This window comes from Phymastichus coffea, unplaced genomic scaffold (assembly GCF_024137745.1).
Source record: "Phymastichus coffea isolate CEN01 unplaced genomic scaffold, Cenicafe_Pcof_1.1 PCOF00011, whole genome shotgun sequence".
Taxonomy (NCBI): domain Eukaryota; kingdom Metazoa; phylum Arthropoda; class Insecta; order Hymenoptera; family Eulophidae; genus Phymastichus; species Phymastichus coffea.
Window position 1 is genome coordinate 4,480,603 of NW_026706822.1, and position 16,299 is coordinate 4,496,901.

Here is a 16,299-nt window from a genome sequence, read left to right on the forward strand (position 1 = left end):
CCGAGAAAAGCAAGAAGTTGACACGCGTGTAATCTAAATGATATATGAAAATCTTTCGAGTAGCAAACCACAAGACTTTCTAACTCGATGAATTGTCTCGAAATGCAATTAAGAGTGATCGCATCTATCGGGGAGAGGCCCGACAGCGCCGCAACCACTACTCAACTTAATTTCTCAACAGCAAATGTATTTTAGGTAGGAAGATATCTAAGGCTGCTTTTTTCTCATGAGAGAGATAGTCACATGAGTTGAGCACTTAGATATCTATAGGATAGGAGTATAGCAGGCTAACCACTGAATAAGAAATTTATCTCAGGAAATTGCTGAGGCTTTATTTCTCTAACAGTGCTCGCGCTGCTAAGCAAGGTAGGATAGTGAGTCCTCTTGCCGCAGCGACGAGCGAATTTATACTTGCGAAATGGGCTCCTTTCTACGCTTGGTAGCCCCTACAACGCTATTTTCGTAATTGATACAAACTTTGCACATGTTTTGTCGCAAAATGACTCGATCGAAATTGTAATCTTATGATTCAAAAAATCAAATATGGAATGACAAATTTTTTAACATAAATCGCTTCTCGAGGAAAAATCGCCTTTTAAAGTTATAAGTTATGCAATTTCATAATCAAATTACGTCACTTTTACAATAAAATTATGGAAAATTTTTACATGAAAAAATTGCTTGTAATTAGAAGAACGTTATTCAAGTTAGAAATGATTGATGTAGCTTTCTAATTTTGAATAATAATTAAAAAACGGATTTGCATTTCTTTTTTAACACTTTAAAAATCAGCAAATTAGTAACAATCCTAATCATTAATTTTACAGATACATACGATCGATTCGCTATCTAACAGTGCAATTTTTATTGTTTAAAAAAATTATAAATTTTTTATTTATTGATAACTTAGTGAATAATTAGTTATCAAAGTGTCAAATTCTTGCATCTCTGTTTTAATACGTCGCGGACGTAATCGCATACTCGAATTAACAATATAATTATTTATTGTAAAATAACTAACACTATCTACTTGTAAATTAAATTTGACTAATAAATATCGACTTGAGAGTTATAACAACATGAAATTCAGGATCAGCGCATCAAAATTGACTAAAAAATACTTTAGTTTATTCGAAAAACTTTATAATTGTCGATTTTCTGTTGTAAACAATAAATTTTCCCAGGGTCGTGACGTCACGCTCCTTATATGGTAATGTTTTCGCAGAGTTGCCCTAACACATTTGCATATATGTGAGAAAAGCGCCTTCGCTCAATTACCGCTTTTCTTTGATTGTCTTGTGTATGACGGGTAGCTACTTTGCAGAAGGAAATAAGAGACAAATCAGACTGGACCGTTACATCACTATTGGTCTGACGAAAATCCTCACTAGATAGAAATATGGATCAACATAGCTATTTGCAATTGCTGACGGATCGATTCCTCGAACATTTGGAAGAAGTCGGTAACACGGTAACGAATGTGGCTCCAACGAGATGGTGCAACTCCCCATTTCGCGTGAACAGTATGAACATTTCTAAACCGAAATTATAATGAGAGGTGGATAGATCGAGGGGGTCCAGTTAATTACCCTCTGAACTCTCCTGATATAACTTCTCCTGAATTCTACTTGTGAGGCTACTCAAAGAATGTTGTTTTTGCACAAAGGTCAACAACGAGAAAAGACATGATGGACCGGTTTCGTCAAGCTTGTGCAGCAATTTCAAGAGACCATTGAAAAAAACCCTTTGACCTGCAAATGAATTTGAAAGTAAAGTTCAAGGTAAAAACCAACTTTACGGTTAGACGGCCCCCTTCATCCGCGTCAACTTTTATATGAACTGTTTTTTTTTACTGTTTATTTTCGAAGATATTTGAATGGGTCAATTAAAATGGCCTACCCTGCATGGATTGCACTATCCATTTGCACATATGTTGGTATTTACATCTAATAGCGTTTATATACATACCAATTTCCGATGTGTAGTACGAAATTTCATTGAATATTTTATATAATGATTGCTGGAGCTTTTTACAATTCAAATTACGTTGAAATGAGTTATTGTTCTTATATAGCTATTTTTAATAGTCTTTGTTCTTGCAGAAATTTGTAAATTACTACTTCTTATTTTTTTGTTTTTGTTCTTGAAATTTTGTGGAAGATCTTTGTTGTGGTATAGTAAAGATTCCAAGCTAAATATTTGTTCCCTGTCAAGTGGATTTTTGTCAGCTGTAAAGTGATTTTTACTTTTCTATTTTAGTATTGTATTCTGTAGATTTTGTAGTTCTTTATCCCTGGACAAGCTCCTTTCATAAAATTATTGTGTAGGAAATACTATTATGAAATAATACATAATAAATTATTTTTAATATTTCGATATTCATAATACATGATAATTTGTGGAATATAAATGTTAAATATTGAAACTGGAGCTAAAAAAAGCTATGTACGTTTACAAGTAAGCAACCATATGATGGTATTGTCATTGTAAGTGAAAAGTAGTTTTCGATTCTTCTCTACTCGTAATCCTCACTGTTGCTTCAGCCACCGTTGCTGGTAACATCGAGACGTCCAAATGCCATCCTCAACCGTGGAGCCACCAAAGTTTGATCGATATCAATCTCCTTTCTATTGTTTTTTCTCTATTATTCTACATAGATAAGATACTTGTGCTAATAGGTTTGATCAGTTTACCGCTAACACCGATAGATACGTACATGTGAAAATTCATTGAAATTTCCTAATATTTAAAAATTCTATTAACGCTTATGAGTTCTTACCGTCTTACGAGGACAGATCGTGCTAACATTAGACTATTGGTGGTAAAAACTAGGCTCAGTGAATATCGAAAAGGCTACAGACCTTATTCACTCACCAGATTCAACTCCAGCCAACAAATAGAAACTTAAGACATTAATGTGTCTGATTAACAACATTCTACGTTTGCTGTGAGAATGTCAAATTAGTCTTGCAACATTTCGTTGGAGCTGGTTTTAAGCTTACTATAGGACTATTCAGTACCTCAGCTCAACCTGTAGTATTTATTAAATCTAAGCAGCGACAAGTAACTAGTGACTCAATGGTTCGTTGGAGTGACATTTTTATTATTTTCAAGAATAGAATAAAGTATGAGATTATAAGCAATTTTAAATATCTTGATTTGCATTTTTTCCAGTCAGATGCTAAAAAATTGTTAGTTGCAAAAATTATTGAAATTTTAGAAAAAACAATAATTTGAAAGTGAATGCTGTGTTGAAGCCTATTAGTACCAACGTATAAGAATTCGAAGAACAAAGCTCAAGATGGTCTCTTTATTGATTGTAAATCTGGCTTTTGATATTAATGAGCAAAATCCTACGAGATCGAGATTCTACATAGATTTATCGTTATTAATGAAAAAAAAACGAATAATTCAGTGATATTATATTATTGTACAGAACGACATTGAATGTTTCAAGTGAACCATTCTTTCTGTATTATCTTCAGTGAAGAAGAATTCTAATTATGTTTCAATATGTACTAAACATGGAAATAAGTACAATTTTAAGAGTTTTGCATTCCAAGATAATGTCTCAGCAAAACATGTACTTTATGAATTAAATGTAATCTATGAAACTTTAGTACAATTGCCAATTGTTGAGCAGAAGGAAAAACACGTCAATCTACTTGTGAAGAATTCTTAGGCGATCTGAATGAAAACTAGATAGAACGATTTAATATATAATAAAACTTACTGTATTTAGCTAAAACTATTGTTACGATTGGTTTATCATTTGATAGTTCGCAAAGCCAAATCACACATATGGGATTGTTGCTGCACTATTTTCGAACTGAACAAAATTGAAAGTTAACGAGACTGATTGTGCAAATATAAATAAGTACAAAATGATACTACAAAATTATAATAAAATAATGTTTAAAATTTACAATATTCAAAAATGAGTGTCCTACAATACATTGTATATTCTTCCTCTGGAATCTCATTGAAACCTCGTAGTAATAACGTAAATGAATATTAGTATCATGAACCGCTTAGTGTTGATTTTCTCATAAAGTGTAACTATGGTGACTAACTATCTTATTATAACAGTTATAGGTAGACTACCATTCTCAATGAACGTCCATAAGATTACTCAACAGTTGTATCAATTAGCTGCGCACTTACAAGACTTGTACGGCAATGCACTATCAATGGAACATTTAACTCTTCAAGAGAAATGTGTATAACTTTATTTTCTTCATGTTGAGGTTTATCATATATAAGAAAATTTTGTGATATATGTTAGAAGCTTTTCGACAAAAAAGTTCAATAAGTTCAAGATCATTGTCATTTTACTGAAAAGTATCGTGGTGCTACTTATAGCACGTATACGTTTATTATAAAAAATCAAACATGATACCTGTATTTTTTCACAAACTCAGCTGATGCGAGACACATCTTTATATCAAAGAGATTACTAATGAATTTCCTAGTTAAGTTACCCTTATTCTATAAATGAAGGAAAAATATATCTTTTATCAAATGTGTTGAAGAAATAGATATAAATCTAGACGAATACTAAACACGATATTAAAATACCATATTCTAGAGCGACATTTTCAATAAGACGATCAAGTCAGCAGCAATATAACAGATTACTTTATTGAAGAGAATAGTTTTCTTTCTGTACCATAATGTACGGGGGTGGATCAATAAGTTCTTAGAAAAATATAGAAAAACAATTTTTTTTTATTTTTCAACATAATCACTTTTTAGCTCGATACACTTTTCCAGGCGTCCTTCAAGTTGTTTTAAGACATCAGAAAAAAATAATTGTGGAAGTTCCTCAAAATAGCCATTTATTTGTGTTATGACCTCTTCGTTCGAGATAAATCTTTGTACGGCAAGCCTTGTTTTTAGGTTTGGAAATAAAAAAAATTCATTACAGGTCAAATCTGATGAATACGGTGGATGGTCTACTAATTCGAGCTTCAATTCCTTAATTTTAGCCATTGAAACTAAGCAAGTGTGCACTCGTGCATTGTCTTGATGAAACAGAATTTTTTTTGTTCAAATGAGGACGTTTTTCCTTTATTTTCTCGCTTAACCGGTCGTCTAACGACGCATAATACTCTTCGGTGATTGCTTGTCTTTTTCCTGAATAGCCGATGAAGATAATTCCACGTGAATCCCACAAAACAGTGGCCATAACCTTGTCGGCCGATTTCACTGTTTTCGCCTTCTTTGGACCTGTTTGACTTTTCACAATCCACTGTTTTAACTGTTCCTTTGTATCAGGAATGTAATGGTGTATCCACATTTTGTTTACAGTTGTGAATGGATGCAGAAAGTCGTCCGGATTACAGTGGATGCGCGCCAAGAAAGCTTCAGCCGCCATCACTCGACTGCGTGTATTCCCGACTGACAATGAGAGCAAACACGGCACCCATCTTGCCGAAATTTTTCTCATGTCCAATTTTTCAAAATCGAAGTGACTCTACCTTCTGAAACCCAACCCAACCCCCTGTGGTCTCAACTGTTTCGCGCAATTTTATTCTTCGGGCACTCAACACACTCAACATTGATCATTTTCGGAGTGCTCACGTGTACAGGACGGCCTAAAGGATGTTTATCTGCAGTCGATGTACGGCCACGTTTAAAGTCATTTACCCAATTGTAAATAATTGCAAACGTAGGGGCAGATATACCATGAACTGTATCTAACTCAGCTTTGATTTCTTTCAGTGTAACACCTTTTAATCAATAATATTTTATCACCGCTCGGAACTCACTTTTTTCCATTGTTAACAAGAAACAAAAGTTGTTTACTTTGATCGACGATAAAAATGGAACTATTTAATGGATCTGGCTGAAACTTCAGAAGCATTCTATTTAATAGTGACGCTTGCTTATGCAACATTAGTTGGGATGCTTTGAGCGCCATCTCTTGGATTTTCTAAGGACTTAGTGACCCACCCTCGTATCATCACTGTAGAGACTGGAGGAGACAATAATAAAGCATGATTTGCAACGAAAGAGGATTCATCCTGCTCCGAAGTTTGATATAAGTCCACGGCTTAAAAAATATATAGATCTGATCAATGCGATGCGCAATCAGGCCAAAAATAAGTTTCAAAAGATGCTTTTTAAGCTATTTAACAATGCCGTGTACGGCAAGACTATGGAGAAAGAAAAGAACATGTCTTTGTGAAAAAGATTAATATATGAGAGGGAAGATTTTGATGCTCTTGATAGTCTGTTCAAATTATCACAGTAGTGATATATTTGATGAAGATATCTGTGAAATTTAATTTTTACGATTTGTGGTTTTGAACTCATCCAAGATTCTCTTGTACAGTTTTTGTCACTAATACACGTAGATTGCTATGAGGAGTGACCATTTGAAAGCTTTTGTTCGCTAACAGACAACTTTGTACATGAAATAAGTAATACAAACATTTACGATATTTTATGTTGGGACGTTGATGATTTCGACACCTCTGATTATCCTGAGCCAAATCAGTTCAACATACCGAGGGCTAATAAAAAGGTGGTTGGGCATGACAGGGTCCCTAATGCTCGAGTTTATAGATCTTTGAAGTAATAAATAAAAGCTGAGAACAAAATTGACATAAAAAAGCTAAAAGCGTCAAGAATTCTATATTGAAAGCCGTCAACACCTGCAACGACTACATCATTTACTTCTGGAGATAAGGTGGTTTTGACTAGTCAAAAAAATATTAGATCTCGTTGATATAATAAAAACAATAATAATAATAATAAAAACACACGAGGATAAACATTTCTTGTTGCCAGGTACAGCAGATGTTCTTCTATAACATCACTTATTGCTAGTCATGAGAGAGGCGATAAAAGCATTAGAAATTTTTACCATTAACACGTAAGAACATGACGCCATCGCATCTATTGTCGTATCCATAATCGAGCCGTTTATTGTTGAACCATTAATTGCCGTTGAGCCACCTATTGCGGAACTGCCTACTGCCATTATTGAAAAAGAAAAAATGTAACTGATTGGAAAAAAGATGCTTACTTTATAACCATGAAACTTATAGTCATCGAGACGATATTTATTAAGAAAGTTATTGCTGAGACCCTTGATGAATTTCAACTATTTTTACCATCAAAAGTTTGCATTACGTTGATAAAAAATCGAAAATTATTAGACAGTCTGATAGCATCTGCAAATAAACGTAAGCTGTTTTATGTACTAAAGTGAATTACATTGCATTCAAATACCGGTTTCTTAGAGATAAGTGAAATGAAATTCAAAAAATATTAAGTTTTGTATTGGTTATTTCCAGTAGATTATGGGTCGCTGAATTCAAATCTGATCTTAGAATTACTCTATCACATCTAATTTTTAAAATATCCTAATCGAAATAGCAAAAAATGTTGTTTTTTACTGTTTTTGAGGTACAATCATATCTTGAATAAATTTCTTTTTGGTAAATTGAGTACGCTGTCTCAAATGAACACTCTTATCCTTTAAAAACATTTTTTAAGTTTAGAATATCTTTTTATCTGTCTAAGATATCGTCATTTGAAGTTTACTTTTATAGCAATTTTATTGAAGCCTGAAAATAGAGGGAGTCATTTGAAAATCGATGTAACGTAATTTTTTTTTTTAATATTAAAGCTTTATTAACTTTTGACAAGCTATTTAGCTTTTAAGATCACTCTTACAATTCGTGAGTGATCTTATACAAAAGTAATGTACGAGGTGTGATCAAAAAGTAAGGTGAATTTTTATTTTTCTCAAAAAATATTTATTTATTCATCAATTTTTATTTTATCTCCTTCAAAGTAATCCCCCTCGGATATAATGCACTTGTGCCAACGATTTTTCCAATCCTCAAAGCATTTCAAAAAATCATTTTTTGTGATCTTGTTTAGTTCATCCTTCGATGCCGTCTTTATCTCCTCAATCGTGGCAAAACGCCGTCCTTTCATGGGCCTCTTCAGTTTTGGGAACAAGAAGAAGTCACAGGGGGCCAGATCTGGGGAATACGGTGCCTGTGGCATCGTTACTGTGTTGGTTTTAGCCAAAAATTCGCGCACAAGCAACGATGTGTGAACAGGGGCGTTATGGTGCAAAAGCCAATTTTTATTTTTCCACAAATTCGGACGTTTCTGGCGGATTGCTTTGCGCAAATTGCGCATAACTTGCAGGTAATATTCCTTATTTACTGTTCTACCCTGTGGCAAGAACTCATGATGCACCACGCCCCTGCAGTCAAAGAAAACTGTAAGCAAAACCTTTACATTTGATCGAACTTGGCGTGCTTTTTTTGTTCTTGGTGATCCAGAATGCCTCCACTGGGACGATTGAGTCTTAGTCTCGACGTCATAACCGTATACCCATGTTTCGTCACCTGTTATAACCCTGTTGAGTAAATCTGGTCATTCAGTAGCTCTTGGGCGATGCTCATGCGACGTTTCTTTTGGTCGAAATTGAGCAATTTCGGAACAAACTTCGCTGACACACGTCTCATGTCTAAAACACTCGTCAAAATTGATTGGCACGAACCAAATGAGATGCCAATATCATCAGCAATTTCTCTAATGGTAATTCGACGATTTCCCAACACTATTTTCTTCACTTCTTCAACATTCTCATAAGCTGTTGATGTGCTGGGGCGTCCAGAACGAGGTTCGTCGTCGGTGTCTTCTCGGCCTTCTTGGAAGAGTTTATACCACTTGTAAACATTTTTTTACATTTTTACATCAATTCTTTACAGAATGTAACTTAGAAATCTAAACACTATTTAAACAATGTATATTACTTTTGTATAAGATCACTCACGAATTGTAAGAGTGATCTTAAAAGCTAAATAGTTTGTCAAAAGTTAATAAAGCTTTAATATTAAAAAAAAAATTACGTTACATCGATTTTTAAATGACTCCCTCTATTTTCAGGCTTCAATAAAATTGCTATAAAAGTAAACTTCAAATGACGATATCTTAGACAGATAAAAAGATATTCTAAACTTAAAAAATGTTTTTAAAGGATAAGAGTGTTCATTTGAGACAGCGTACTCAATTTACCAAAAAGAAATTTATTCAAGATATGATTGTACCTCAAAAACAGTAAAAAACAACATTTTTTGCTATTTCGATTAGGATATTTTAAAAATTAGATGTGATAGAGTAATTCTAAGATCAGATTTGAATTCAGCGACCCATAATCTACTGGAAATAACCAATACAAAACTTAATATTTTTTGAATTTCATTTCACTTATCTCTAAGAAACCGGTATTTGAATGCAATGTAATTCACTTTAGTACATAAAACAGCTTACGTTTATTTGCATATGCTATCAGACTGTCTAATAATTTTCGATTTTTTATCAACGTAATGCAAACTTTTGATGGTAAAAATAGTTGAAATTCATCAAGGGTCTCAGCAATAACTTTCTTAATAAATATCGTCTCGATGACTATAAGTTTCATGGTTATAAAGTAAGCATCTTTTTTCCAATCAGTTACATTTTTTCTTTTTCAATAATGGCAGTAGGCAGTTCGGCAATAGGTGGCTCAACGGCAATTAACGGTTCAGCAATAAGCGGCTCGATTATGGATACGACAATAGATGCGATGGCGTCATGTTTTTGCGTGTTAATGGTAAAAATTTCTAATGCTTTTATCGCCTCTCTCATGACTAGCAATAAGTGATGTTATAGAAGAAAATCTGCTCTGGGCACTCCCCGTATGCTTCTCCTTGGGCGTACCTGCGAATATCACAGATGTCTCTGTACCCTCACCTGAATCGGAGTCTGTCAGAGCGCTCCCAATTCCCTGCTCGGTTATGGTACGGTGGAGCACTTCTGAGCCCAAAGATGATATAGTATGACCACTGGGGAATAGAGTTTAACCCTCCCTCGGCCGATTGGATACAACCTAGATGTAACACCACCTGTCATTACGAGGGCGGAGAACTGATTCCAACCTCGAGTATGCTGAAAACGAGTGCACGAATTCTGGTCATTTTTCGTATCTCCGTCTGATCATACAGAAGATCGTGCAATTGCCCTGACAGAAAATCGAAGTAAATTGGAGCTTCGATCTTAAGTAGCGTCGATGCCACGAACACCCGTAAAACGCAATCCACGAGTACCGTCACCTTCCCCCCGGCACTCAGCCCTTGGGCGAGCATATAATCTAGTAAGCACGTCCTCGCAGAGTTTTAACTATACTCGCCCTCAAATGCTGTAACTTCGACTGCCCTGACAAGTGGTACATAAACAAATTGCATTAGTTGCAGTCGACGGCATCATAAACTAGCAACTAGTGTTCCCGACATCTACGCACGTCAGCGATCGCGTAATTGACAGTAAGTTGTACTGCGCATGTGCTAAATCATTTTAAACTGGACCGCATACACGCTCTTCAGACTGCGCACCGCTCCAGCCATTGCAGCCTGAGTCTCGTTATTCCCATCTGGATCACCCCTACCACCTGTGAAACGGACGGCGCACACAAAAAAGTATAACAAAATGCAAAACATAAAAAAAAGAAAAGAAAAGACCACGGAAAAGACACGCACGAAACCACAACTTCCTTTGCAATACTTTCTTAACTGCGCAGATGCGTCTTGGCCACTGCGCACCAACTTCACCTACCATCAGGTAAATCTCAGCTGTACACCTAGTACGCCATTACAGTCAGGTATCGTGACTACCTCCGATGCACCGCCAAAATGCCTATCGTACCCCGTGCTTCCGCGTTGTGATTAGTTGCAATGAGTTCTTTTTCAGCTTCGTGTCGCTACCGCTCATGGCCTAGATTCCGCAGCAATCGGTTGCGCCTACGATTCAAAATTCAAAATTAAGCTTCGTACAAGCTGCCGTGTATATAGCTTGTTTACACATACATATATATTATTAGGCCCGTACATGTGATTCAAGGGATATTTCCATGTCACATAAAAATACGTAATTTTATTATAGGAGAGGTAGCAAGCATCATAACGTCAAATAATTTTAACAGATTATTAATTAAATTTATAACTGCAAGCTAGAACGAGCTAACGATATAAAAATACGACACATGTATTTATAAACAAGTATATTACAATGATATATGAATACGTAATATCATTGTAATTATATTATAAATTGCTAGATTATTGTTTGCTACAATACCATTAGATTGAATTTATTTCCAATTCATGTAATTAATATTCTAATTTTTTTTACAGGTAATCCATGTCATATAAGAAGTTCAATTTAAAAAAAAATACAGAATGTGATCATTCTCAATCTAAAATATTAGTGTTAGATGGAAACAACGTTACAAAAAATAAGTTCTATTGTTTTTTTGACCCCAATGACTTATGTAAAGTTGATTGGAAAATAGGATTTTAATCTTTAAAGTATAATGTATGACCCTCGTCTGATTAGAGATTTATTACCATTAAACATAGATCTGTCCGGAACATTCATCGATAATTTTATTGCCAAATGTTCATGTTTTATGTTACAACAATTTAGTATTAAATTATTCACTGAATTTTACGAATCTAGATGTTCTTGGAGTTATAGATCACTTTATACAATGAAACGCTTTTACTACTGTAAGTATTCATACATTACGACAAATTTACTAAATTTATGAACAATTTTGGTATAAAAGATATAATAATTATATATCTAAAGAACTAGATAAAGTGTATTGATACCAAAATTAAGATATTCTGTTTACTTAATATAGTCGAAATACACCCCTTTCACGATCGATAGACTAGTCATCACACATTCGACGAGCAAAAAGAATAGTATTGCCGTAATTCTGAGCTTCATAGACCCCATCATATGCGTACAGTCGAAAAATTGATTTTTTTCAAAAATATTTTTTTCGCAGCAATTATAAATTTGTATACTTTGAGAGAAATCACACACATTCTGCATAATCAAACGAATTTACATGATTTTCGTGGGCCATGATACTGATTTAGTCTACCTTGAAAAATTCCTGAAATATTCAAATTGCAATTAGTCAGCTTCGTTAAATGACGGTAATATATTTTAGTAATAAAAAGTGAGTTTTTTTTACAACAAATTGTATAGCGAGTCTCGAGAAAAAGTCTAAAAACTGGTTTTTTTTTTCAACTTTTTAACATGGTTTTGTTCAATACATTTTCATATACGAAACCTACAATATATCCAATTGCGCCTATCACACACACATTACACATTACACACACACACACATCACACATCATACACACACCTACATTCCATGTAGGTGTTATCCTCTACTGGCTTTGTTCACCAACCCTCCGCATTCATAATACAGGCGTACAAAGAAAGTGAAGCTTAATGTCCATCAATAAAACCTCAATATACTTATGTATTATTTTCTGCTAAATCCGAATGCGGCGTCCGTTTCATCTCAGTATATCAGTTGAATTTCAAATTTGCATACGATGCAAAAACAGAATTTTTTAAATCTAGATTCTAGAAGAACGAGAAATTTTACATTCAGATATGTATTTTTTTATTTTTTTATGACCCTAAAGGTCATTTCAAGGTTACTTTATATTGTTTTAGAGAAATTTCATGTCAAAATTGCAAAAATATCAAATGGCCTCATGGGAGTAGACTATACAATAATAATGTTAATATGAATTGTAACAGGGGGATAAATCCACAAAATGAGAAATTTATTTAAGAGAAAACTCCCACGATGCAGAGCAAACCGCCGCTCCGTTAACACGTATGTTAATACGTGTATTCGCCTTAACGTCAGCTGACTTAACTTAGTTGTCTTCGATCAAGCGGAGTTGAACTCACCTTAAGTCACGTGCCTTGTGACACTCGATGAGTTTTAAGTGTAAGCGACTTTACTCCTAATCCACTTAATCCCCTAGCTGTAATCGGATTAAAACCTAAGGCTTTTTCAATTGCTTAAACTACTAGGAAAATTATATGACGAAATCGGCGAATAAGTTTAACAGATTTTATTAATAAAAAATCTCTACAGTCTTTGTCGGGCCGAAAGACTGACGCACGCGAATAGGATTTACAATTAAATAATTTTCGGTGAGAAAGAGAGAGAGAGAAGATTCGAATATTGGCGTGATCTAACGCTCGGCGCGAATACAAAAAAAATTAACGCTAACACGGTTGGACAAAATACCAAATGTATTTTGTCACGTGATAATTAAGGGAGGTGCACCTACCCTGCGGTGCAATTACGGTGATCAGCCGTAATTGTTGATGTCAGTAAAACTATCAACTGACTCTGATCCTGGATTATCAGTTGCGTTGCCTCGTACCGCCTATTAGCTGCAAATCTGCTGCTACCGTAACGCTGCAATCTGTTGATCACGTTGTTGCACTCGCGCGCGTAATTGTTCTGGATAAAACTATTACTCGGCGAGAAAAACAGTGCAAACAAAATTCGGCGATATCCACTCGTATCAACAGCTGAGTCGTAACTGCCAATTCAAAAGATCGCGCGCCCCCTCTCTCTCTCAATACTTAGAACTAACGCGCGAAAATCAGAATCGCGAACGGTTCGATTAATTGAATCGACTACCGTTGCAGAATCGAACACTGAATTCGGATTCAGCGACTCTAAAAATATACAAGATTTATATTCTGAATCAGTTATTGCTATTTCCTCTGAATTTAATTTTACGTGTCACAATCTGAGGTGCTGAAATGAAACGGACGGCGGATTCGAATTCAGTGGGAGAAAATACATTGGAATATTGAGGTTTTATTGACGGACATCAAACTTAACTTTTTTGTGGGCCTCTGTGATAGGTGACAATTCGCCCGAGGCGAATTTGTCCCTGTGTAGGCCTTTCAACAGCCGAGAGGCCTTTGACTCGGGCGGCAGTCAGGCTCTCGGGCACCCCGTCCCGTTCGCACGTCAATAACAAAATCTTTGTAAATTTGAATCCGGGCTCCCGATACCGTGATCGTGAGATATTCGATCGGACGTTTTCGTATATATCTATCCGCAATTGATTATATATCAAATAAACAATAACGGGAAAACATATGGATATACTCAAGCGCGTTTAATAGTATTTATAAACTTTATTTTATAAAGCTCAAGTACATGAATAAATATTCGAACGAAAATAGAAAAAGAGAGATATATATATATATATATATATATATATAGACGCGTGATCTTCGCCTCGCGTTGTCTATTATTTATTAACAAATGGTACTCACTTATTTTTAATAAAGTTATTGGCGTTCGGTCCTTTATGTATTATTATTGCTTTTTTTTTTATTTATGTGGTCTTCCTTCCTTTTGTTTTTTTTAAACGGATAAGGTCCGTCAAATGTACGCGTATATTTGTATATGTCCAATTAATACTGTGGATTAATATATTTCCTTGGTCCTAGCGGCGTGAACAAATTGCCTGTATGGTTGCTGTCTTTCTTCGCCTTTTATTAACACTCAAGCTCTGATGAAGTAAACTGAACTCAACTTATAATTAAGTAAAAGAGTAATACCGGATAACTCGGGCAAATTAAACCAAACTAAATTTAAATTTAAATTGGCGAGATAAACTCTGAATTCGGAAATATTGCGGCCTTCTTGCTCTGGCGCTCAGTCCTGACTGACTAATCTCCTATCGTTGTTTTCACCAGTTTGTTATATATCCTTTGTCCCTCGCATTTCTTCTCTCTCTAGCGCATACGCTTTAGACGTTTACGCGTTTCTAATCGGCTCGTATTACATAGCAAAGCACGTTGACTGCGGCATACTGTCGCAGCATGCTGCAGCAGCGTGAATTAGCTTCTCCTGCTTATTCTCACCGAGCCGCGCACACGAATACTGCTAGCTATGGTGTTTTATAGCTATGTCCTTGGCCTTAGCGCAACACGAACGGGACTCTCGAAAGCGAAATTTTAATCGTAAAAGATAACAGATGGTACGTCACGTAACATCTTTCCCCCCTTAGAATCGTTGCCGTCCTCGGTAACGATTTGGAAGGGTCCAATGAGGGTAGTACAGAAAGAAAATATTAACCCATTAACGTCAAATGTGCACGTTTGCTCATGCCCACTTTCAACGCTGTATACGAGGGTGGTCCGATTGTACTTAGCCTACAAAAGAAAAACGAAAATTTTGGAAACGTGGCGTTTTATTTTTCAACTTAGTCTCCTTTTAGTTCGATACACTTGGCCCAGCGATGCTCCAACTTCTTTAACCCGTCTGAAAAATACGTTTCCTCGAGGTCTGAAAAGTAGGCTTCCGTGGCAGCGATTACCACCTCATTCGACTCAAATTTCTGCCCAGCGAGTGACTTTTTCAAGTTTGGAAACAAAAAGAAGTCGCACGGGGCTAAATCCGGAGAATGCGGTGGATGGGGTAGCAGTTCGTAGTCTAATTCGACCAATTTGGCCATGGCGACGGCGGAGGTGTGAGCCGGTACGTTGTCATGGTGGAAGAGCACTTTTTTCTTCGCCAAATGGGGCCGTTTTTTCTGCAATTCGACGTCGAATCGGTCCAATAATTCGGCATAGTACAGCCCTGTGACCGTTTTGCCCCTCTCCAGCTAGTCGATGTAGATCATAACTAGTAAATCCCAGAAAACGGTGGCCATCACCTTTCCGGCCAATGGGGCAAAAGTCTTCGCCTTCTTCGGAGCACTTTCGCTGGGTAAAGTCCACTGTTTCGACTGTTCCTTGGTCTCTGGTGTATATCAGTGGATCCATGTTTCGTCAACTGTCACGAAATGATGCAGAAACTCCTTTGTATTGTGCTTAAACAGCGTGAGACATTGCTCTGAAGTTGTCTCACGGTTGCGCTTGTTGTCCGGAGTGAGTAAACGCGGCACCCATCGCGCGGACAGCTTTCTCATGCCCAAAATTTCATGCAGGACATGATCCACGCGGTCTTTTGAGATGCCTACGATCTTAGCTATCTCGCGCACATTCAATCGTCGATCTGCCAATACGAGATCGTGAATTTTTGTCACGTTATCCTCCGTGGTAGCCGTTTTCGGAGCACCTGGACGTTGCTCTTCAAAAATCGACGTGCGACCACGTTGAAACTCGTTAAACCAATTTTTGACGGTCGCCATCGAAGGAAAAGAGTCACCGTACACAGCATCCAAGCGCTTTTTGATTTCGCTGCGCGATTTCCCTTCCAAAAACAAGAATCGAATCATCGACCGATACTGCTCTTTTTCCATTTTTCAAAAATCAACGGACACACTTGCTTTCACACTCTCTCAAAAATAAACTACAACTCCGATCCGGCTGAAATCTTGACAGTAACCATCGAGAAAGTTGTACTACCTGATAGAATATTTCTTTTGTGAG

At 36.0% G+C, this 16,299-nt stretch overlaps 1 protein-coding gene across 4 annotated transcripts in view; it reads left to right on the plus strand.

Moving 5' to 3' along the window:
* The window catches only part of LOC131672143 (uncharacterized), a 984,265-nt gene that overhangs the window by 46,839 nt on the left and 921,127 nt on the right, over nt 1–16,299 (plus strand). For 3 of the 4 annotated variants that reach the window (XM_058949194.1, XM_058949184.1, XM_058949166.1), the window contains exon 3: nt 11,202–11,576. The exons of the other annotated variant lie outside the window; for it this stretch is intronic. The gene's annotated coding sequence lies outside the window, so the exon portion shown is untranslated. The remainder of the gene's footprint in view (nt 1–11,201; nt 11,577–16,299) is intronic. 4 annotated transcript variants of the gene reach the window in all.